The following is a 26,510-nucleotide window of genomic DNA, read 5'->3' on the forward strand; positions in this document are numbered from 1 at the left end:
CTTTCCCAAAGCTAACTGTGCAAGGACAACAGCTTCTGGCTACTCGACACGTGTTGAGCGTCACCTGAAGTAGCGCCTCTGCTAATTGAAATGAAAACATGTTGCGCTGTGTAAAATTCATTGCACTCTATTGTGTCAGGAAGGAGTAGATTACTAGGCCTTTTGAGTCACCATGCTTATTTATGCACTGTCTAGGCTTACGTGTCGGAATAATTATTTTCTGAATTGAGTAGAAAGTGAACCCTGCTCCGGTCCGTTGGAGCAACTCAACCCATTTGACATGTCCAAGGGTATTCCAAGTCTGGACTGGTCATCGTTGTGTCCAAAGCAAGAACGGTGGTGACCCATCCTTGGGGTCATGGGTGGACAAAGGCTCATTGATGCATGCAGAGAGGCAAGACTAGCACAAGCCAGTCTAGATCAGACTGATTGTGTCTGGCAGGCAGGCATCTGTGCAGTGCAGATTGCAGCATAAGGCCAGGTAGGGCATCCATTTTGACTGCTGAAACAAACGTGTAATGCGATCATCAAAGCTGGATCATGGACCAATGGGAGAAGGTGGTGTGGTTGGAAAAAATATATTTTACATCACATGAATGTCCAGGTGAATTTGTGTTATCTCTTTGAGCATGCTGGGAAAGGTAGTGTGATACAGCAACTGTCTGCTGGTAATCTTTGGATCCAGCCATACATACACTATCCTAACATACACCACCTGCCTTAAAGATCTACTGCTACCATCTTGGTTCTAGATAACCCAGCAGACCTAACCCAGTAGACTTTCAAATGTCTTCTTGAGTCCATGTTTAGATGGGTCAGAGTTATTTCAGGCTCAAAACAAGACAATATTAACCAGATGATCATAATGTTATGCTGGATATGTGTACTACTGATCTACTATTGAACTTATTTCATTTTTTTTTTTTTTGCCGAATTGAACAGAAGTTTTAGTAGCTTTCTTTCAGTGTTAACAGTGCTCTAGCTTTTGTTTGCCGCATATGAGGACAGTATTCTTGCCGTGTTAGAATGAACCATATTACTGTCTAACACTATGCCCTTGTGAATACAGACAGCTGAAAAATAGCTTCTGTAGTCAGCTACTGACACTTATGATGCCTTCGACTTTTTCACCCTAACTTTCATTGGACATTGGAGACCCTCTCTTTGTCCTTCTCCCTTGTTTTTAATTGGCTCTCCTCTGTGTCTGTCACACCCCTACCTCTCCTTCTCTGTCTCATCACTTCTCTCTACCCCCTTCTTGCAATTCTTTCATTTTATTCGTCAGTGCCTGGGGTCACTGTTAGTTGGTGATTGAACTGACCCTGCAGCTCATGTGTGTTTGAAACAGGAGCACAGGGAAGCAGAAAAGGATCCAAGGCAGTGGAAAGTAACATGATAATGGGAAGAGAAAGATGTTGAGATTGAGAAAGATGGGATGGAAAAGGGAGAATTAGAGAGCTAGGAATCTGTTTGATACTGATACTGGTCTCCTGACCTTCCATCCATCCGCTACCTCTCTTTTTCTTCACTGCCCCTTATGTGCCTCCTTTCTGTCACCAAACCTCAGTCTTTATCAGAAGGATTTGAACCAATTATTTTTCTAACATGTCATGCTTAATTTATTTCTTATTATTCTAAAAAGAGGTGCATGTCAGTTTCATAAATGGCAAATTTGCTGTCATTGTCTTTATATGAAAATACAACCATCTCATATCACCTCATTGTTATGCTTACATATATTTTTCTTTTCTGTGCAATTTGAGAGGGAACACAGAAAAAAAAAAAGGATCCTGGTAGTCTGACCCTCAGTTGAACCTCTGCTGGCTTTGACAGATTGCTGTAACGCAAGGCTTTCATTTCATCAGCAAAATCGGGTCCTCCCTCCCTCCCTTTCTTTTAAGTGTTGCATTTTTCACCACAAATGGACAGCTGTAAGAAGATCAAGTCCAGTCCCAATGAGTGCTCGTGAAATGTGCGTTCTGTGTGTGTTTTTCCACCCGAATCCTATTGATGTATATGATGATTGTGTATCTGTATGAGACCCATTTGTAAGATAAGGGTAGCTATAACAGAGATAATGGGATTGCAGAAAGAGGCTTTGTTTTGGGCAGACATGGTGAGAAGAAGCTCAGACAGTCGGAATAATTCACTTTGGTCTCACTGTGAACACCTCCTAACAAGACTATATATCCTAAAACACTTGTTCCATTCAGTTCACAGAAGCAACAGTAGAGTTGCAGTTGTGCTGCTTATTCCAAATTATTAGCTAGAAGCAAAAAAGAAAAAAAAAAAAAGACACACAGACACAAACTCCTTTCAGTTTAATGTTGAGCAAAAACGCCATGCCAAGAGACTGACTCACATCCAAAACTGGTCCTGAACAGTGACCAGCCACATTGAAAAAAAAAAAAAAAAAAAATAATGTTTTTTCTGATTAGTGAGTACACCATACATTTAGGAAATGTTATGAGGTCATACCGAAAACAACATTTTTCAGTAGGGAAGTTAGTACTGTGTGTGGGAGGGAGATTCAGCATCAACAATTTTCAGTATTGTTTACAGTTAAGTTAGAAGAAGTACAATAGATGTAATAAGATGATGATGAAACAGTTTTCTATGGAGGCATATTAGCATATTTGTTTTAGACGTCTTCAAGATGGAACTTTGGTGGCTTACTGATTTTCCTTCATTTTTTATATTTTGTTCTGTCATATCCAAATTTTTTGGGTTACTGTAAGGAGACATGTGCCATGGTAAGTTTATTTGTACCCGCCTTATTTAGCCTACAATTAATCAGATTGACAAAAGTGTAATACAAACAAACAATGCTGTTCACAGTTAATGGCTTTTGGCAGAATTATTGCTTGAATTTTACAAATAAAAAAATCAATGCCTTTGTATTGTAGAGCTGATGCTAAATTTAATTGAGATTTTTCAATTAAATGGAGCACATACAGAGAAATTTGCTAAATAATTCATAACTGGCATAGCCCTGACAAGAAGACATTGGCAAAGTTCTCCAGTTTTTAGATGAATAGAATAACTAAGGTATGACAAAGAAATTATCCACCCACTTGTGCTTCTTACTGCACAATCTAAAGATTTAAGCGCTTGTTTCAGTCTATCTATGTCTTTGCTTTCAGTTGACTCATCTCCAGAACAGTAATGTTTTCTTCAGTGCTGAACCTGTTTTTTACAGCCTAATTGTTCCCCCTGTTCTGTCAGCAGAGTGCACAAAAGCAACAGCAGTGGTTTTCTTGTACACCTACCAACCGAGATTGAAAATAAATGTTTCAAACAAAACACATTTCCTGTAGACATTCAAGGGCTTGCATAACCATGAAAATTATAATGCATTTATGAAAAATGTAACCAATCTTGCCTAGGTGTGCGTGGGTGTCTGTGTGTGTGTGAGGGGTTTTCTGAGTAAACTAAATGAAAAAATAAGAGTCTGACATTGCGAAGGTTAAACTGGAACCACTAGGGTGAGGGGAGGGCACAAAGATAGCAACCCCATCCACACAACTATGTGGATGGGGTTGCTGAAGGAGGCTAGGAAGGAGATAAAGGAGAAATGTGCAGGGAAAAAAGGGAGAGGGAGAGATATGAGACAGCAGGAGCCTGAAATAGGTGGTGAGTTGGCCGGCAACAGGAAAAAAAAAAAAGATTTGGCCAGGTTGATTTGAGAGGTTTGAGGAAGGTCATTCATTTGACATGGTTGGGTGGTCTGTGCCAACCCTGGTCACTGGGTCATGCTCTCTCTTCCCATTTCTCTTTATCTAGCTCCTCCTTGAAAAGTAATAAATATGAAATTTTGCAAGGTGCCCCCCACAACACAAGTTTCCTACTGTGACTTTCCTCGACACCTTTTGCACATCTCTTTCTCTCAAACTGTACTCTACTGCTGACTGCAAGTCACAAAAAATCAGCATCCAGCCCTATTTGTTCTCTATGGTAAAAAAAAAAAAATAATCAATTTTGGATATTTACTGCACACTTCCCTCCCCCCAATCCCTAAATGTCTCCACTTTATCCACTGTATACTTTGAGTTTCATCAGACTCCCAGCCAGTTCTGCAAACTTTTCTATACTTTAGGGTCCAAAGTTTATTTTCCACTCATGCATGAGGGGAAAACCAAGAGGGTTTTTTGCTGTTTATCCATGTTTCAAAGCTCTTTCAACTTGTGCTGTTTTATATTTGGACCTCGTGTTATTGTTTACAGGTAGCCCCAAAAGAGCTTTGAAGTGATTAATCCATTTATCTACATCTCCACTCACTAGCCAAGCACAAGACATTGGGCAATAGAGGGTTGGAGTGATTCTACGTGGAGCTGGGGTGTATGGATTCTTTGCTCAAACATAGATATTGAGTGGTGTTTGGTTGTTTTCTGCTGCTCCATTTGGAGCATGAGAAAGTCTTGAAGTAATAGACATGAAGTAGTTTGCTGTAGAGTGTGTTCATGTGTGTTTTAGCATTTCTAACTTTGTAATGGCAATTTTTCACTTAGGAGGAAGTGCTGGTTTTGGGCTAGGCATGCACTGGTGATGGTTAGCTGTAGGGTAAGGGTTGCGGCTAGGCTGTAAAATTTATACTAAAATGAATGGAATTCAATGCAAAGCCCTTGAGAAGATAGGACAGACTGCGTGTGGAGGTGGGCGTGTGCTTGGGGGTGTATGTTTTAAAATTTTTCCCCATGGTATGTATTCATGTGTTTTAGCAACGCATCAGGAAAACATGTCATATTCGTCTATTTTGATCCTGCAATGATAATAAGACTTGTAATAATAATTATGTAAATACTTTAGTCGTCACAGTTCATGTCTTCATGTTTGCGTTCTCTCCAAATACACACCCCAGGAAAAGAGAACTCTGTCAACACAATGAAACATGAAAGAAATATTTTAATTTCAGCAACGTGATCTTACAAAAAAACAAAACAAAGAACACAATCTGGCTACATCTGCTGTATTGGCCCTGAAGAACTACAGGACAGTGAAGGGGGCATTGAGAGGTTCTGTTAGGCGCTGAAACAAACATTTTCTTAGCATCAGTCATCACAAAATATATTACTTTCAAGCAGGGCATGACTGCATCGCAATTATTTAGCTAATACTTTTGTATGTTTGCAATATATACGTGAGTTGTTTTTTTTGCATCTATATTTGAAATGTGAGTTACATAATAGACATGAAGTAGGTTGTTGAAACTGATTAGAAAATCTTTTTAGAGGCCATCAAATAAATTCCCAGAATACCAGTGGAAACATGCAAAAGGTTTGTCAAAAATACGAAGATAGATGAGTTCAATAATGCCAATTAGGATTTTTTTCATTAATCAAAATAATGATAATGTTTTTTTTCTTTTTAATGAAAATGTGAATAAAACGATATTTACTTTTACTCAACTGATTCTCCTTTTACATTGTTTATCTTTTGAGAAATACCTGTCTCTTTATATACATGTATATACCTTATGTACATGCATACATACATGTATACCTTGAATGTAGCCATATGCCTATCAATCTTCAGTTTGCATGTATGTATGTCATACGTTTATTTATATACATACATACGTGTATTCAGAAAAGCCTGGAATGTGTGAATCAGTGTCAAAGCTCAAATCTTTATATATATATAAGTAGTGTAAGTTCCATTGTATACATTTGAATCCATTAAATGCAGGTTTATAAATGGCCTAATAATGATTAAAACTAATTGAAATAAATAACTAAGAATTTTAACTTGGCCCTGTTTCCCCTAAATGTGCCTGCGTCTTTACTGGTTCCACAAGTTCAAGCAATCTCTGTCTCGAAACGTTATATCAGCTGTGAACTCTGCTTGCATGTGTCTGCAGCGTTTTTAATGTTTTTAGGAAATCTTTGTAGATGGAAAAGAGGATTATTGGAAGGGTTTTTCAAGAGGAATGTAGACAATAAATCAGACAGGAGGTTAAGAGTCAAGCCATGTCCTGTCAGATGTGAAACTGGTTTCTCAACCTAATGCTCAAGGCTTTAAAGTATATTTTAATGTTTCATGTCAGCCTGCTCATCTGACATTCACTGAACCTTTCACTCCTCACAGCACAGGGTCTTGGCGCCGAACCTGCATCACTTGGCAGGAAACGTCTAGGTTGTGAGAGTGCGTGTTCACATGAGTGTGTGTGATTGCATAGTGTGTGGGATGGATTTGTTCAGGTGGTTTGGTTTCACTTGCCTTGCTGCCTCAAAGAAGTGGAAAAAAAGGCCTCCAAAGCAACTTGTTTAACCAGAACACATTTTAAACATAAAACAATGGATCAACATTTTAAATGTATTCTAACTCCCTATTATGTTTTGAATTTGATGCAACTTGTACTGGTGTCCTGATTTCCTATGTATCAAATTAAGAAACCGATACCACCATGTTGTATGTACCATTCAGTTACCATTCTGAGAAACACACCTCTTATATTTTTTCTATGAAGTTTAATGATTGAACTACATCTGCATCACTTATGTCTTTCCAAGGCAGACCATGAAAACAGTAATATGTAACTGTTTGCCATGTGGAGATTCATCAAGTCTCAAAATGAGTTCATTTAAAAAAAAAAAAGATAGCTTAGAAAACCAGTCTCTGTTTACCTGCTTCAAAAGAGATTCCTCACTGATTACACTTTAAAGCAGCTGATCTCTTATCAGTAATAGATTACATTCCAAAAAAGTAATCTTCCCAGCCTTGTCCACACTTTAAGTACTTTTGGGCCTCAGGCCTTGTACAGTCTGTAAAGTCTTTCATCTATAAGGCTTTCAGCTGTGTGCTAGCTTTGCCAATAAGACATGCTGTTAAAGACTTGGCAGCTGGTCTCAAGCCTCCAAGTAAATGGTTCACAGCTGACTTTTATGTGCAGTGGTTTCAAACTTTTTCAAAATGACTTTTGTTGCAGCCAAATGCAATTTTGTGAGATACAGTAACTCAGATCCGAGTCAACGTGTCAGTCGCCTCTCCTTCCCTCTGCAAAACGGGATGATGCTTTCGTCTCTTATTGGAGATGACAAAGTGTGGGTTTGTTTTCATTGGTGATGACCAGACTCGCAGCACTAGCTGACCTTGCTCAGGGACAACCCACACACACATGCGTACCTTCCACTTTAACAAGCCAGACCTGTTGTGTATGTTCTGTGTAAAACTGACAACTAATATAAATCAGGAGGGGGAAGTTATAATAAAGATAATAGAGCTTACTGTGTATATAGGTGTGTGCCTGGGTGTGCAGGGGTGTAGGTGTAAAATGAGCAGGGGGGAGTAGCATTTTAATTATTCCCAGCTGAACCACTGAGGAAAAAAAGTAAAATAGTAAAAAAAAAAAACTCCCCTACCTCCTCTACTCCTTTCTCTTCCACTCTACCCTATAATCCACATTTAAGTTAGACACACAGTTAAAGTTTCCATCTCTCTCTTTCATCCTGGGTGGCCAAACTGTTTGTGCTCGCCTCTATGTGAGTATTATTTTTCTTCCATTTTTTGTAGTTTTTTGTTTGTTTGTATGTTAATGTATCTGTGGATTGCGGTCTTCTTTTGACTCACATATGACACCCTACGACCACTCAATAGAGACAGGAATTGGTTACCATTTCTTACCCAACAAGTGCACCAGCCTTTCAACCAATGCCGACACATTTCTGACTACTATTAATTTAAGTTGCAGAGAGAACCAGAAATAGTGCATTTGCACTGTAATGGGAAAAAATTCAGCATAACCATATTCATTGTTTTTAAATGTACATTAGAGTCTTTATTTAAGATAAATAAACCACAAAATATGTGAACCCTTTGCAACTTTGTCACTTAATTAAGTTGAGGTGCCAATGAGAGACTTTGGAAGTGAGGGGTGCGAGTATTGAATATAGCAACTGCAATTAAGCAGGAAACGTAAAGGGGAGAGGAAAATTGCTGCAGGTGAAATTAAGCATCGTTTTGGTTTTTATTCATAATATTAGTCTTTGGTATTTTCTGCCTATTTTAATCTAGATTATTTTTACCAAACTTAATTTTATTTTCTATTTTATCACTTATCTACCTGTGATGTTGCAAAGCACTTTGGTCAGCTGAGGTTGTTGTAAATGTGCTGTATAAATAAACTTTGACTTGAATTGTTTTCCCAAGTTTTTTTTGCCAATATAGGTAGGCATGGCTTATAGTTGTTCAGATCAAGCTAGTTTGTCTGTGGAAGTAGCAGGGTTCACAGACAGTGGTATTCAGAGAAATTGGAAACATCTTGCTTGGAAACTGACCCTCCCACCTGAAATGTTTGCTGATTGGATCAAAGTACTGATTTTGTGGATTCATGCCACATGGTTTATACCGCTATGTCTTAAACGGTGTTTCCCCTTACAGAAAACATAAAAGCTTACTAAAGAGGCTTCCCAGTTTTGTTGGGACATGGTACACTACATGATGGTGAGACATTTTCTCCATGGTTCATGACTAGATATGTATTTTCTCCATAATTTAAAATTTGATTGCATCTAACTAATGTTACTTACTAATTAACCCTTGTGTTGTCTTGCGGGTCAAAAGTGACCCACTAGGATGTTTAGCTGCAGAAAAAATACCTTAAACTACATTTTTCCAACTTGATATTTTATGACTTTTCCTAAATTGACCCCATCATTAGAAAAAGTGATACTTTGGTTTTGTTTATGTTTCCATTTGGGCCGTACATCACTAGGGTACAAGGATTGTCTTATGGGTAATTTCTGACCCGTGAACTATAAAACCATTTAACTGTCATTTAACAACCAACTGTCTGTATTTTTGAAAAGCTTTACATGAGAACTTCTAACCCTGCAAGCAGAACCTTGCCTGCAACATACTGTTTTTGGTCCGTAGCCATTTCACATTGTTTTTACTTTGGTATATGATTAAATGTGACCAAATGTGACCAACAAAACGTGACACACAGGCCATGTTTTTGTGGGGCAATTTGGCTACATGGGAAAATCTATTCCAACCTTGAAAATAATTATGCATGTTTGTAACACATTTCAATAGTACAAACACTGACTTTCAAACTTCAAGCCAGGTGCAACCTTGGACTTTGCAAACAAGTATTAGTTCAAAGACAAATGTATGCAAAGAGAAAAAAACCATTCAGGATGGAGAAAAAATGGAACTACTTTAGTATTGTGCATCACAAAGTTTTAAGTCAAATCATCACCTTTCATTACAGTAACTGCAGACACTCCCACATGGAAATAAAATCTAACAATAATGGCCTGTAATAACTTATCTAACCTGCCTCTTTATACTTTTTGTTTGTAGTTAGGGCTTCCAATTAAACTCTCCTATATATAATTCCGTTAGAGCTGTTTCCGAAGTTGTGCTTGGCATCCACCTTCTGTTTGATTTTAAGCTACAAGTCTTGTTGCAGGTATTGTGTGTTACAGTTATCGTTTTTTGCTAAATTTTCTCTTCCTCATGATTCTCACAATATAACTACATCTATAGAAATGTTCTCAGTTGGTCATATGGAGAATAAGAGCCTATGTCGTAAAGTGGAAATAAACCTTGGTAGTTCTGCTGATGAATGAAGCCACAAACCAAAATAAGACCAAGAACTGCCAGTAAACATTTTCTGCTTGCAGTTGTAAAGCAACTGAATTGGTTTGACGCACATTGCTATCAAATTATGTTTACAGTGCTCTGGAGTTGTTAAGTTAGATGCTTTGATATTTGAAGAACCGCTCAATGAAACAATGCAGCTGGCAAGCTGATGATGCTCAGGTTGCCAGGTCTTCTAAGTCTGAGTGAAAACAGTGTTGCAGTGCGTGTGTGGGTAAACATGATGGTTTTACTAATCACCCTTACTCATTTTCTCCTAATTTTCTCTGTCTTTGCTATCTTTCCCCTTCGTATTCTTGGTTCCGACTAGAAAAAAAAAGATTCCTGAAGCCTCTATGGAACATTAAAGGCATGAGAAATGGGCAGGTTTCTTTGAGTTGAGCATATAGTAACATATACTCTCCACTAACGGAGCAGGACTATATGAGAACTTGCTGACACAACTAAAGCACATAGAGGGTCTCTATGATGTTTGGGTGGCCTGAAACACTTTGCGAGAAGCGAGAGAGTAGTTTGAGTTTGTTTTGAGGAAAGTTGGTTCATCTAATCCTCCCAGGTTTTGCATCAATATGTGAATGTTATTGATGTGCTCTATTTTAAGGTGAAGGCTTTAAGAGCCCTGCCCTCTCTGTGTATGTTTTACTTGCTTCCTCCTTTGCGTGTGTGACCTACCAGCATTCCCCTCTCTGTACAAAGAAAAAAACTAAGCAGGCTAACTTTTCCTCCTGTTAATGATTTAGAAAGGGTGTTGGCAGCCTAAATTATTGCCTTCTGAATGGCCCTATTGATAATTTAGCACCATCAGAAAAAGAAAATATTGGGGCATGCAAAGGATTGAGCCTAACCCGTGCTACCAAGCTTAGATCAAGGTAAACTGATTTCTAAAAAACAAATGATGCTCAAAAAAAGTTGTCAAAATTTGAGAATCCTGTTTTTAATTAAGAAAGGATGTAGTTCTAGAGTTGTGTGGTTTTAGACAGAGCTAGACACTAAAGACACATCAGATTGTTGGAGACCACAATAAGGTCACTAGCATCAGTACTTTTACAATCATTTGTGCCTTATCAAAAATAACTTGAGTGACAAACAGGATACAAACACTGCAACAATACCATCATTGTCTAACCCTTATAGTTGGTGTTAATAATCATCTACTTCATAGCAGTATCCCAGGGGCATACTTCCCTATTTTTATGTAATCTGAATGGCAGTTAAGCGACTTCATTTCAGAGCTAAAATATTTAGACTAGTCAAATATCACTCTGAATATTATGTCCGGATCAATTATCTTTTTTAAAAGTCACTGTTTTTATTCTGAGTACAGAAAATGGGGTCATTTCTATGATAACAGCTGCAAATAGCAAAATGTGCTACAAATGCGTAAATGACGCAAATTTTAAAACACACAAACAGAAAAAATCAAAACAAAAACCAATGAAAAAACCAACAAAACAAATCTAAACTAAATCCACTGCTATCAGTGAATATAATATAAACAAAAGGAAAAACACGACAAAACAGCAAAAACAAGTATAAAATACTGTAAACTTGTTTCACAAAACAGAAATTCTCCAGACCTCTGTGGGGAGTCTGGAGTGGGCAATATTGCCTAAGTAATTGTATTGCTGTTCCATAATATTTTAAAAGACTGTGTTTGAATGAAGCATAATGCAGCTTTTCTTTTTTCTTCCAACCTTTTTATGGACTCCCCATTATATTGTGACATCCTATCTTTACTGAGGGTCTGATCCCACAGGGTTTGGTGGTCGACTCCTCCTAGTGGTCTGGAGCACTTCCATTTTGCGGACTGAGTTTGCAGTGTTTCATACTGGCTGTTTTGCTTTGTGCTGCATTTTCCCTCTTGCTTTTATTTCCTGTGCAGTTTCTGCATTTTATTTTTATTTTCTGCATATGTTTTGTTGATTGCAGCTGTTGCTTCTATTTTCTGTGACTGCAGCATCTTTTTTATTTGGAGCATTTTTGGTTTTTTTGTGTTTTGGAGTTTGCATCTTTCAATTGTTTGCAGAATGTTTCTCCATTTGTTGTGTTCACTCTTGTCCTGTGAATCATATAAACCAAAACGAATGCAATGAAAACCTGGATATACTTCAACTCTGATTAGAGTCTTTAATAAACAGTTTCCCTCCTTTGGATCTTTTTGATCTTTTCCCCCATTTGTAAAAACAAACAAATGGATTCTCAGTTTTCTTAAAGATATTGTTAAAGCCCCTTCTCCTCTCATTCTCTTGAACCTAACCGTGTCTTGTGAGCGGAATGCATTAGGTCCCCAGTTAATGGCAATGAGCTGCTTAAATATTTTCTTTTAAGGCTCTCCCCAGCATGTTTTTCTTCCAGAGAGGACTCAGATGTGTTCAGGTTAACCATGCAAACCCTTAAATCACTTAAGTGATGTATTAGATGGTTCAACTTCTAAGGCGTTCCGAGCACTGGACTTCTTTGGCCGGTCCACCCAAATGAAAATCATTAGATGAAAAAATCCCTCAGATGAAAGGGCAGAAAGTGAGGCAGTGTAATATGACAGCTAAATTGACAGCATTGGGCAGACTTAGCTGACTGCTCAGAGAGTCTAATGAAAGGTTTCTTTGAGGGGCCATGTCAGCAGGTGAATGGAGGTGAAATATGTAGGCCTCCCTCCTCCTCGCTCTTCTTTTCCCCACCTGTCCTCTGCTTTCTTTCTTCCTCTGAAAAGAAAGCTTGTTTCTACTTTGATAACCAGAGTTATTATCAGCTCCACTGGTGGTCTGAGACCCCTGAATGTGTGAGTCGGGGCCCACCTAAACACTCAAGTCTCTACCTCTCTAATGTTTTTAATTTGATCTATTTATCAATCCCTGTCCATCCGTCAGTCTGTCCGCGCATTTGTCTAAAAGGGTTGTTTCTCCAAAGCTTAGAGACGTGTTTAGATGTTCTTAGTGATTTATAGCAACATTAAAAGGCTTTTCCAAGAGTTAGTGGATTTATTTTATGTTTGCACCTGCTCAAAGAAATAATGTGCCAGATTTAGGAAAACAGATTTGTGTGTGTCTGTGTGTTGATGGATAAACAGTCAGCACGCTTTATGATTTCTAAAGATATTTCATGGTATATGTCACTGGGTATTTTACAAAGCATCATTTCATTTGTGTATTGAATAAATGCTGCCATTCACTGTTCAAACTGCAGTTTGAGACGGAAATGGAATCTGACACCGCCGCGCATCGAGCCTCTGGGCTAGTGAGAGACAATATGTTGTTCTAATATGCTAATTTTGAATTACAAATTCAGTGAAAATGAGCGTGTGAGATGATCACACCATTAAAACTTAGCATTAGCAGCGTAGTATGCTAATAAGGCCAGATGGGACCATTCCGTTTGTGTAAATTAACTCCCTCTACTTCTTTGTCATTAGACCTGCAAAGGAAATCTTTGACAGGCTTTTGAAAACATTTTGATTTGGGGAAAAAAAGAAAACGCCCTTCGTGTATGAAATACATATGAAAAAACAAAACAAAAATAAAAAACATTGAGTTTAAAGTGTGTGGCTTCTTGAAGAAATTTGTACGGAAAATTAAAGGAATGTTTTTTTTTTTATTCTGCAAGTCATGCCTGCTTTAGGACTTTGCACAAGCTACAGTTTTAAGCACTCTTTGTAGAAAAGATGTTAACTCAGTCATTGTAATAATGGCTGTCCGAATGGTAATGTTTCACTTTGTGTTGTCCTTCGTTTCAGAAATGTCTGCAAATGCAGAATGAGAACAGATCCTTTGGGTCTGAGACTGTGGTTCCCAAAAAGCTGAACAGCTTACCTCAACCAAAGACTCAGTCTGTCCTGCAGGGGCTTTCAAGCAGCTCATGTTAATGAGGGATTGTAGAATAGAGGTGGAGATGGATAGACTAATTGGGACTTCACCTGCTGTAATGGGAGTGCTGCTGTGGTCTGTCGTGATGAAGAAAGAGCTGAGCCAGAAAGTGAAGGTCTTGATTTAGTGGTTAGCCTCCCTTCAGAGCGTCATCCATGCTACAAATCTTGACCAAAAGAAAACGTTTCTGGTTATAGGTGGTTGAAATGAGTTTCCTCCACAGCGTGGAAAAGCAGAGTCTTAGAAAGACTCCAAGAAGCTACAGTCACCACAGGTGAACTGAGGCAGTTTGGGCATCTGATCATGATGCCTTCTGGACACTTCCCTTTGGATGTTTTCAACAAATGTCCCACTATGAGGAGACCCCAGATCTACCGAACGTGCTATGTAGGTGGCCTTGGAACAACTTTGCATCCCACAGTGTGAGCTGGAACGTGTCTCAGGGGAGTGGGATGTCTGGGTTTTTTCCTGGACCTGCATTTGCCATAACACCAAGCCCTCTGTTCTATCTTGTGACTTCCTAAAAGCAGGATATTTTGTGCCATAACTACCATAAATTTTAAACTCTAGTTTGGCCAATAGAGTCTAACCAAAGGTTACATTTGTAGTAAAGAAAAGTAGCTTGTTGCTGTGGTGGCACGGGGTTACCACATAAGGACGTCTTAGTCCTCGAAGCGACTGTCGCAGGTTCGAATCCCGGCATGGTGAAATTCACCTCATGTCTTTCCTCTCTCTCACCTACTTTTCTGTTTGAGCACTTTCAAATAAAGGCCACTAGAGCCAAAAATATAAAATCATCTGTTTTTACTCCTTGTAAATATACATTTTATAGAATATACATTTTACTCATTAATGAAGCAATTAAGTCCTTTTTTATATACAGCCTTCCAATCTACTTTTCTTAATGTTATTCAATTATATAAAGAGAAATTTGCATAATGCAAATTATTTTAACCATTACTAACCACAGAATAAAATACATCAATTTCATATGGAAAATACTGAAACTCCCAAAACGGAAAACAAACTACTTTCTGAGCTCAACATTAATCTTTAGCCAAACTCAGAATTGGTTTTCCACCACTGTCCCCAGGCATGTTCCAACTCTCTGGCTCTGTAATCCAGTGCATATTCTCAGATTCTAAACCCAGCAGCAAGCTTTGCTTTTGGGCCTCAGTCCAAGTCTGCTCTTGGGAGGTCTAAAAGCTTTTCCAAACCATTTTTGTCTTGTTTTGTTGTGAGAGGATTTTTACCATTTTTTTTTGTTTGTTTTTAAGTCAAATTGCCTCAATCCCAGAGACAATTAGAGGTTGTCACACAGCAGTTCAAAGTACAGAACATCAAAATGTTGCTTCAGAAACTTATTGTCTTATGTGAATACGTTTTTATGTTAAATACGTTTAGAGGAAATTTTGTTTCTAACTGAACTTTAAAAGAGAAAAAATAAGGTTGTTCAAGATATGAGGTGTTCTTCACCATGAAGTCTATCACCATGTCATTGTTCCAAAGTAATTGTTGATCACTGTCATGCATAACCAAGGTTATCCCATGTAAAACAAAAACTAGAATATAAAAAGTGTTTAGTGTAACAAAGTGACTGTATAAGGTACTGTAGTATCAATTATCCAAAGATTCTACCTAAATTATATAGTTATGTCTACAAATTTATAAAATAGTGCAAAAACAAAACGTCAACTTTTTCCAATTGAAGTTGTTCTAACAAGGCAGGAAGTTTAGCAAATTTACTTTACCTAAGTTACTGCCTGCTCGTAACCATTAAAGTGCATCACTTAAGGAGTTCCCAAATAAATGTATATTGCAAGTTTAATCAAGTAAGAAGGATGAAGATAGCCAAAATTATACATTTATTAGCAAAAACTTAGCATAACATAAGAGCTGTCATGAAACAAGCGGCTGAGAGGTTGGTTATTGCAACAATACTAGTCCTGTATTAACAAATGTAATGACAGATAAAGTCAAACAAGCAAAATAACTTGACTTCTTAACCTTGAGGGACCTTGTCAGTAAAGATTTACATTTTTTTCACTAGTTTAAAATTTTATGTAGCAATAATAAAGCAATGATTACCAATTGTTTTTCTTTTATTTTCTTGTTCACTGTTTTGTTCCCATCTACAGTCAGAAGGAGGCTTCTTTTTGACTTTAAACAGGGCAATTAGTGGTTTGTAAAACTTTCATGGAAACATTTGAATAGATAACTAAAAGCATTACTTTTAGGTACAAGATAATGTTGGAGATTAGACAATAAAAAATATGATTTTTATGTAGCATCCTTACCACTCATTTTAGGACAGCTCTTATGTTTTGCTAAGTCCATAAGTTTTAAAATTAACCTAGAATATTACCACAATAAATCAGTTTATTTTTAGGATTTATGCATTATTGAACTTTATACTTGCAAATTAATTTGCTTCATTAAAAATGATTAATTTATGTATTTTAAATTCTAAAATTTAAATCTCTCAAAATTAGTTTTGTAGTATAAGATATGGTGCAGATAAACGGATAAACAAAATAGACTATAAAAATGGGAATGTTTTTCATTTGAACCAAACACCAAACACTTTTCATTTAATCATATAATTAGACTTCAAAGTTCATTTTTAATTTGGTAACAAAACATGTTGAATGAATAAAATGTAGTTTCTTGGGTCAGTTCTTCAAAACTCTGACTTCCCACATTAAGCTGCAAAATAATCGTATCAGCACCAGATGTTTCTTGGGTTCCACTTCTAATTTCTGAGGCAAACTATTTCTCTTAATTTTGATGCACATATTTTAATGAAATGTTTATTTTCTTAAACAACCTATTAACAGACAGTTGACATAAAATCACTGCATTGCGTTAACAAAGTTGACAGCTGTTCACTTCCATTCATTTTAAGGTTTAAATTACATCTACTGCAGCTGCTCACCTTTTATCTGCACACGCACAACCCCCAACAGCTAATAGTTGTCAGCATGAAGTCAGTGTCTGAGCTAAGCCCCATGATGTCATTTCCTTCATAAACAAGTCCAGCTTCCTCTTCAAGGCCCAAATCTTTGGCTTTTCCCATGTGAGCACACCCGTGGGAATTTGCTGAATTTGTTTCATTTTCCTTCCATCCTCCCACACACTGTTTTAGTCACTATTGTTTTCTTTCCCCCACAGTTTCTAGAGACTAGATTCACTTCTTTTTGTGATGAGACATGACAACAGGCTGATGGAATACAGCTAAACCCTACGGACAGGTTTGGCTGGACAAATTTTCCCAAGATTTGCTTGATTATCCTGTTTTAAAGGCACAGACTAAGTAACAGAAACTCATTTTTAAACCTTTTTTTGAGCAACCATTGTTCCCAAAGGTGGGGTTATAGAGCTCATTATGCTCAAAGTATGTAAAATTCAATAAGATTTACCAAATTGTCTTTTAAAAGCTTCTATAAGGTTTTAAAAGTGGAGGTGTATTAAGTTTTTTCCAGGCACATACTGGCATTTTATACCACAAGCAAGTAACTATGTAATATATATCAAAAACCAAGAAATTTGACTTTGCATCATAGTTGTATTTGACACCTTGAAATTGGCCTCTGTCCCTTTAAGAACCTCCTGCCCTTTCCGACAATGCCCCTTCAGCACGTCATCACAACAACCTTTCTAAGGAGCGTTGTAGTTTGCACAATAAGCTCAGCAGGTTTGTGTTAATCGCTGCTGCCGCTAGTCTGGTGTAGTTGTGTGGAGAAGGGAGAGGGTTGCTCTATGAGGTGGAAGCTCAGTTGGGGACTAAAGCTCCAAATTGGAGCTCAGGGTAAATAGGCGGCACTATGTATGAGCAGGTGTTAAGAGGTCTGCTACAGGAGATTCAAGGATTTTTCAAAAATGCATGAAAGAATCAAAGCAACACTCCAGGTATGCTTGATGACCGAGTAACATTATAACATGTTATAAAGCTCAGTCAATTTTGCATAATGTCTCCCCTTTAAGTTCCCTGCAACAATTGCATTTCTTCAGTGCAATCAGATGCATGATGAGGTTTAAAGCTGCTGATTGCTTGCAGAGGTAAAACAGTCCCCTCCTTGCAGCCATTCTCATGAAAGGTTGATACGGGTTAGGAGTTTGGAAATGCTACGCCCAAATGTTTTAACAGTTTTCCACCACATGTGTTATCAGCTGAGCCATGAATGTGGGAAAGCCCCTCAGGCAGAATGACATCATGCCCTGTTTAAAACTGGATATATTTTAAAACACTGAGGGTGTAACTGGGAGGGTGGTAGGAAACAGGAGAAATTGCTGAAAACAACAGAAACTAGTGAAGACAAACAAAAATAAGGACACTCCCTTCATTTTGTTACTCAGTGCTCTGGGTTTTATCTACCATAATTAGGGAATTATATTACAATCTCAGCAATTTATTAAATGAAAATAAGGCAGGAGGCCTTTTATAATAAGTATTATCAGATGGGGATATTCAAAGCTCCAAAAGTTGTACAAAATAATAGCTGCTTAAGGCTGATATTGTCTTACTGCAAAATTCTTGAATAAATGAAAGTGTGAATAAAGTTCTGCTGTCAGTGCGATTTTCTTGACATTTGCATACCTGAGCTTTGTGTATGCTTCCATTGTTATTGTGGTGGTTTCTCAATGATCAAGAGATCCAAGTCATTCAGGTTTGAAGGCCTTCTAATCAACAACCATGTCTTTAGCTCTTTCCACAGAATATCTGGACAGACTGGGCCACTTCAAAACATCATTATTTCCAGTGAGAAGAAACATACTGTTGGAGGTTTTATAATGTTGGGCTTGGCTATATGGATGCCTGGTCCCCATTGCCTCATCTATAGTCATTTAAAGGATTTGAACAGAGCACACTTATCCACTGATATGTGACTGTGGCCTTCGTTTTAACCACTGTAACCCTGAGAGGATCTGCAGAAAGAAGAAGTTCTCTGTTTGAAATGTGGTTAGATTGGTAAATTCTGAATTTTCACTCTATACAAAAAAAATATTCTAGTAGTTTTTTTAATCTAAGTGTAACAGGCTGGAAACAAAATATGTACATAATAATGCAATCACAACTGACTTTTAGGCCCGCTCAAGGTTTTCAAACAAAAGGCTCCAGGCTCATAACGTAAAAATGATGTCCAACCATTATATAGACTTGGCTTTTTGATAACAGTTAACCTGTCAGGTTTGTGTCAGAGCCCTTTGCTAGACTTGTTAGAAAATACAGCTAACAAGGGCACATGCTGTGTTAAAATGTGTCCCAAGAGTTTCTTGATGGACCATCTCTGTGATAGTTTGAAAGACAGAGGATACCTTCTTGTGACTTTAATATCCTTATTCTAACGCTCTCTGAGTGCTACCTTCTAGATACAAGTGATATCAGAGATAAGTGAATAATTAGGCACATCTGATATAGAAAATGCCATAACTGAAAATGTTTCTTTCAATGTTAAAACATCAAAACAACGTGCTACATTGCCCCATGCTGTTTCTTTTGAGACATGTGAACTGAACTAGAATAAAACTAAATCTTTTTTTTCTGCAATGTAGTGTTGACATAGTCATCTAATGAAGACTAATTGTAGGAGAACACTTACAAAAGTAGCAAAGATGTATAAATTATTTGTGTAGTAGCCTTTTGGGTATTTTGTACAAAAGCAAATGGTGACAGAGGGACACAAGCAGCTAATGCAAGCATCAAAGTTAAATGGTTCTTTGTATTGTATTCTCTTTGAATTGTATAGCACTTTTCTAGTCCTACTGACCAGTGATAGCTCTTTACAATAGAGTCACACTCACAAAGATACGCACATTCATATATCAATTGGTAGTCAACTTGGGTTTAAGTGCCTTACTAAGGGGAACATAGATGTGTCAAAGGAGGAAACTGAAATTGAGCTAAGAACTTTCTTTCCTCAATAAATCCAGACTGAATTACACAACACTTATTCCAGACTCTAACATACAGTGCATGATTTGTGAAACCTTTATATATTATAAAAATATCAACATACCCAACTATGCCAACTGTGAGCAAATTTGATTTCATTTTCTGTAAGTCAATTCAAATCTACTAGGAGACACATAACAAGCGGCCAATGCTATTAAACAGGAAAAGAATAAAATCATTATGGAAGAATACCATCAGTGTAGTCAACACTATGACCAATACCCTGACTGGAACTGCCATGACTACCGCTGACATCATCATTGTCTCCCTGAGCTCATTAGAGCAGATTGAAATGTCAAAGATTTACACACCTGCAGAGATGAGATTATTCTTTCTTTTCTTTTCATACAACTGTCAGAAGTGGGGAGCAGAAAAGTGTAAATGGCATGATCTGGTGGCATCGTTCGAATAATGTTTAGCAGCTTTCCCATGTTAAAAATCTGTTGACATCATTCACACACCGCAGAACAATAACTGTCATGCCAAAACCGCAGATGTAAAATTGACATGTGTCTAGACAGGAGAAAGCATATGACAGGGATGGAAATTGTTGGCTCGTCGACGGGAGTCATCAGCTGTTTGGCGGTCTGGAAATGAACAAGGGGGGGATTTTATTTTAGTAGAGTGTCAGAGACATGGGAGACATGGTCTGTGAGCTGCGACGCAAAAGGTTCAAACGTTCTTCATGAAATACTGTCACAGATCTCTGTGTGATGTTCTGAGAGCAAATCGTTTAATATGTTCCTGGAGCAACACTTCTTTCACCCTTTAGGGGAAATGACATAATTCTTACACTGTCGCAGTTTAGTGTATGGAGTAACTAAATATGGCTTTATCTAGCATGCATCCCAAATTAAAATGTGACAAATGGCAGGTCCAAAACTGTTGGAAATGTTCAAATAGGCGATGCCCTTTAGAAACTCTTAAGATTTAGAACTTAAAAGGTGTTTTCCAGCTTTGTAATGCAGGCAAGACTCAAAATGAATAATTCCACCTGACTTAATACTATCACATATAGATGTGTATAGAACATTTGAATTGGCGTGTTGAAAATGACAGTGTGGTGGGAAATCATGATCACTGTGTTAAAAAAATTTTTATTTGTTAGACGTCTGAAGTTTTCTACAGACATTAGTTATATGTGTATTTGTTTATTTAGACATTATGCCACTATGGAGAGCATCCTTCAAAAGCCAATGACATGTTACTGCACACACAGAACATGGCAAAGTGGTGAGGATTTTACAAATAACTGAGCAAGATGGCATCCGCTTGTATGCGTCTGTTCACACAAGTTGTATTGTCCTCATCTGACTTACTGCAACTGGCTGTTCATTTCTGTCACATCCCATGAGTTATGTTTGTTCAATGTTGCACAGTGTGCTTGACATGCAACTGATTCTTTCCAGGAATTAGTGAGGTCATGGATAGCTTTTGGATTCTTTTTAAGCCATCAAACAACCCACACTGTGAAACATAGTTAAACTGAGAGCCTCTTTTCTTATTGCCTTGGGAAGATAGTCAAAGTTATTTGGACACGTTCACTGCAATTCTGACTATTTTTGGGCCATCTTACATGACAGCATTTGGCTAATCAGGCTAGAGCAGGGGACTTCAAATCCAGCAGGGTTGGTGACCAAAACTTCTGTGCGTCTCTGTTTCAATATACCTGAGTGTGCAAGCATTTTTTTTTTTACTGATTATCAAGTACTGTATATAACAAATTGACATTCCAATTTAAAATCCTGCAATGAAAGAATGTTGACGACTATCATCACCGATTGGCCAGTGCAGCAGCCGGTGACTATAGATTGAATTCAGACCAGAAGAGAGGCTAAAATCACTCTATAGGATTTTAAATTCAGCATGTAAGAAAGCTGCCATCACTTCACTGTAGGGAAAAAAAATAAGCAAATCTATTTATTAGCACATTTTCACATTTATCATCGGAATGTGGAAGAAAGAAAATTTAATTTCTCTCATTGATAGCATCAGTAATCATTCGAAAGTCCATGAAGTCTTTTCTTGTATGGATTTTACCAGCCTGAAACACTGACGCAGCATGAATCATTCAGAATCAGTGCAGGGAACCATAGACATAAGAGTAGTTGTTGGATGCCAAATACCAGCAGTATACAGCCCATGCTGAGACTGAGTCAGCCCTTGAATCCCAGCAGGAGTAATGAAAATTTGATGCCTCACGTGTTCCCTATATGCATTACTCTTTAGATGGCTCCCCTGGCACAGTGCTTGGTTTGTGATTCATCTGAGTCATGCTAATGCCTATGAAAAAGACCCTGCATTGTTGTTTCTATAGTGGGTGAATCAGTGTGCTTACTAAATCATCAGGCAAACAAGGCATGTGGATCATTATTTGACAAAGTTAGACACCAAGATGAAGTAATGTATAAGCTCACTCTAAAATAATTAAGAACTGTTTCCTGCAAAGGCAAAAATAAAAGGTGAGAGATTAGTCTGATGGCATCAAGCTGAAAATCTGTCTCTTTGCATTAGAATCATCATATAAACATACTCTAAGATGGATTGAAATCAAACCATGAATAATTCTTGAGGGACAGCATTACTTGGACAAAAAGAAATATAAATTAATCACTATATTACTTGTAGTGGGTAATTAGTAGTCTGGTAAAAACTAGCTCCTTGTACTACACTTTGCTTTGTACAGAGGAACTGGGCTCTTGACTACTGAGAAACAATTGCTTCCTGGAGGCATGGACTGTGTTGAGATTTTATATTTTATCCAACTGTAGCGTTCAATGCTATGAAGCTTACCAGAAATTGCCTGGGTTATGAATAAGCATCCTTCACTGCGAAGACAGACGTGCAGCAACCTAATATTTGGAGTTTATTGAAAGCAATTTTTTTGTCCTGATGCCAAGCCCACAACTTGAGGGTCTTGCATTGGCTGCACATTGACCACATGGGAGAACTTGCATGGCTCTGTGAGACTAGTACCAAGTAATTCACTTGGTGAAAAATATGCCCAAATTGTATACAGTTGTCCCAGAAAAAAAAAAAGAATATTTTATAGATGCTATAGCAGCAGTTCTCAACGTCCAATTCGCTGCATGTTCTAAGTTTCCCAGCTACTCACCTGACTTATGCAAATGGGTGATTAACAGGCTTCTGCTGAGGAGGTTTTGCAATAATTAGAGAATAACCTTTTTCTGATTCACTTGAATCGGAGAAACACAAAAACATGACAGTGGAACCTGGTGACCAGGGTTGAGAATCACTGCTAGTTTGTTCTTAGTTTAAGATCAGAGAACATCTGAACATCCGTCCCAACAAACACAAATTAAACTAGATGAGCAAGACAATTTATTTTTCTGTCTCTTTGTAGCATCTTTTTAATGCTTGAAAAAGTCTAACCACTGCCTAGCATCCACTACAACGGATTTATACAGACACGCCGATAAACCTGTCTTGTGCCCTGTGGAACGTCAACCCTTCCTTGTTTACCCAGTTGCCATAAAAACACAATCAGCCACCAGTCAACAATGAATGACTCCAAACAAACTGGATTATTGCTCTAATTAAGCTGTAATAAGCGATTATTAAATGGCCACAGGCCTCGTTAGGTGGTTCATTAAGCCATTTTATCTTTTTACTCCTTCATTAAGTCTCCTTTCTTCTCTCCTGTCTTCTCAGGGAGCGTGGGAGTACTGAGGTCTGGGAGATCACGACCCTAATTCTTTCCAAGACAACCGGTTTAATTAACACTGTAGGAATCCTCTCCAACTCCAGACCTCTGCAAAAGGAATTTACTCAGGAATTACACCACACAGGTAAGGCATTACTCTCTAATGTGCATTTTTAGTAGCAATATACACTAATTACCTCCGTAGGTTAAAGCAACTGTGTTTCCTGGTCTCATGTGGTAATTAGTTGTTAAAGTGAAGTATGAAAAAACATCAGAATGTTTTTAATAGGTTGCCTATTATTTAGCAGCAATTATTAAGGTAAGAGCTGATAATCAATGTTGATGCAGTTTAATGAGAACATGTTTTTATGGATGAGAACTGAAGACAGTGAAATATTTCAAGATGATGAGCACTGATTAACACTAGAAGTGATAACACTCTTAGTTTAATCAAACTGCCAAGAGACAGGGTCACTAACTGTTGCTAGGCGCCCTTTGCAAACTGCTCTAACTTTAACAGTTTTGAAATGGTACCAGCAACATTGTGTGGGTTGTTTGCACTTTGAGACTGGAAATAGGGACCTAGTAATGTTATGAACCTGCTTGTCACAGTTAAAAGGGAGGGAATGAAACATTTTGCAGAGATGGAGAAGCTTTGCAGATACGTAAAGCTAAAATTAATACTTGTTTGTTTTTTTGTTGTTTTTCCAATATTTATGGATCTGTATGAACATCACTGAAAATAGACTTAATAAACTTTAATTATTCTTTGCAATAAAAATTTCTGACAGTTCTTTTTTTTTTTTTAATGGGATAAAAATAACTTTATGCCAAAAAGTAAAAAAAAAAGAAATCATGTTTTTTTGAACATCTGTATGTTTTTAGAGTCGGTTGTGTATAGGGGATTTCCTACTTTGGTTGGAAGATTCAGAAGGGAACTTATCATACATGAGCTGCCTCAGAGGTTCTCGTGCCAGTAAACAACACCTGACAGTCTATTTGCTGGTGGTAATTCAGCAGTATAGCATGCTGTGCCCTTGGGAATCTTGCAAGACAGCTGTCCTAGCTTCCTTTTGAGACGGTTGTTTGTCATCAATGAGAGAAAATAGTTTGGTTCCTTAAGTTTGAAAATTTGACAATGGGTTTGAAAGTCAACAGACTTGTAAAATGAACAATACTTTTGTATGAAAATATCAAAGTATACAAAATTATGATTTGGTTTGAACTGGGTTAAAGAGATAACATGAAGCCCAGTAAAATACATATTAATTATGGTATTTTGAGCTGCTGAGCATGCTGTTAAAAAATGCTAAAATCAAGGCAGAGTCTATGCAAACCTATTATGTCCCTTTGTGAAGTTGGAATATGGCTAAGAAAGAAGCTGCATATAAAGCAAATGTCGTACTCAGTTTTATTAAACACTCTATATATTGTGACTTGCAATAAATGTTTCATTTCTGTCTTTTTTTTTATTTGTACCCATGCCCTGTTTTTGGTATTTTACCAATAGTATGTGAAGAAAATGGTTGCCTACAGGTGCAAGAGTATATTTGCTTTACTTAAAGGATATTTTAGGATGGTATGTTAATTGTGTAGTTGACTTGATGAAATCCAGTCTGCATCCAAAATTAAAGTATGCACCCCAGATTGATGTACTAAAGGTACATCACATTTCTAAGACTTTTAACCATTGTGGAGTTTATGTGTGCATGTGTGTGAGCACGTGTAGAAATAATTGTGTTGAGCAGGTGTATGTCAACATGTTTGTTCACCTGGAGGTGCATGGGTGTTATAGTGGCAAGAATGGTGGAAGACTCACAACCCAAGAGCAGCAAAGGAAAGGTGGACTCAAAACCAGCTGCAAAAGCTCAAGGCAGTCATGTGTGCTGCACGGTGGTAGGCTGTCAGCCAAGCAAAGAAGCAGCAGCTTGCAGGTCAAAAGAAGCACAGGGTGAATTGCTGGGCACTGACCCTGCTGCACCCCCATCTCCATGTCAAACCCGAGATCCTCACCAACTCCCGGCAGCAAAACAGTCCAACAGTGGAGATCCCCATAGAGCCTCTAGTTTGGTGGGCAGGCACCAGCTCACCACTGGAACTTGGCAGGGAGGATGCATAACCACCCTACCTGGTCAACTAGCCCCTGGCGGCGGAGAGGGTCAAGATGGATGGGCGACCACCATCTTGGTCCTGAGCTCAATGTTTGAGCTCAGGAGCTCAAACATTGTGAGCTCCTGAGCCTCACAATGTTTGGAGTCCACCACTCTGGACATGGGCCGAGCATCCACACAAAAGGTTGCTGCCCCCTGCTACTTCTCAAATGCTGCTGTTAGAGAGTACCATAACCCTAGCTAACACTGAACTAGCATAAGAACTGAGCCCTTTGTGCCCAGCTCCTCCATCCCAGAGTGTTTGCATGTATTGTCCAAAAATAGGTTTGGTTTGGCTATGATTAACTATTAATGTATGCTGAAGACAATTAAAAACAAAAAAGTAACTTAAGTAAATTAAACTAGTTGCTATCCAATTCTGCAGACACCATGTGGAGACCATGACCGCATAGAGTGCATGCAAAAGTATAGCTATGAAAAATACACCTTTTCTCAAAATTAAAGGTTTATTATTATTTTTTTAAGTAAGTCATTAAAACACAGAATGACATTAGATTTCTGTATCAAGTGTTGCTTTGAAAGTCACTCAAAACATCTCTCAACGTGGCTTGTGTGTATAATATAGAGGAACTGGCATGGGGTTACAGTGTGTATTTGTGCGCACATGATCACGTTTTTGTTTTGTTTATATTGTGGTTGTCTGGATCTGGCTGGGGTGACAGATGTTCATAGCATCAACAAGCACAGCTCCAGTGTTCAAATTAAATCACTTGTGTGAGCATTTTTGTGTGTAGGTGGTACGTTCATACATACGCAAGTCAGACAAGTTGTCAGTCACCCGGTATTGTTTTACTTTGGGTTAGGTTTACATATTTAAGGGATGAAGGAATGCTTTGGTAGACATAGGCAAACATTTTCTTCCATCCTGTCTTCATTTTTTGTTGGAGCTCCAGAGCTGCTCCAGTCTGTCTCTGTCCACCTTGTTGCCTGCCTTCTTATGCTGAAATAAAATAAATTCCTCTGCTGACACATACATACAGAATACACCTACTCAACATCATGAATACATTCATATGTACACCACAAACTGTTGATGCTGTCTGAGGATGCAGATAAACACACAACCCACACATAGACAGACAAACAAGGAAGTGCTGGTTTGGACGTTATGCAAAATCATAAACTCCTGCAAAGAAAAACCCATGAGAAACATACACACACACACACACCCCTACTTAGATGTCAAGTGATTAGTTACACAATTATAACCATGAGTTCCATTGAAAAGCAGAAGTTCAAGCTGTTCATATGTTTAAAGG

General features: G+C 37.9%; 1 long non-coding RNA gene across 6 annotated transcripts in view; it reads left to right on the forward strand.

Annotated features, from left to right (window-relative positions):
* LOC114142039 (uncharacterized) overlaps positions 1 to 26,510 on the forward strand; it is a 126,394-nt gene that overhangs the window by 39,777 nt on the left and 60,107 nt on the right. For all 6 annotated transcript variants that reach the window (XR_003594948.1, XR_003594944.1, XR_003594943.1 and 3 more), the window contains one exon: positions 23,089 to 23,225. This is a non-coding gene — a long non-coding RNA (uncharacterized LOC114142039). The remainder of the gene's footprint in view (positions 1 to 23,088; positions 23,226 to 26,510) is intronic.

Source organism: Xiphophorus couchianus, chromosome 3, assembly GCF_001444195.1.
Source record: "Xiphophorus couchianus chromosome 3, X_couchianus-1.0, whole genome shotgun sequence".
Classification (NCBI taxonomy): domain Eukaryota; kingdom Metazoa; phylum Chordata; class Actinopteri; order Cyprinodontiformes; family Poeciliidae; genus Xiphophorus; species Xiphophorus couchianus.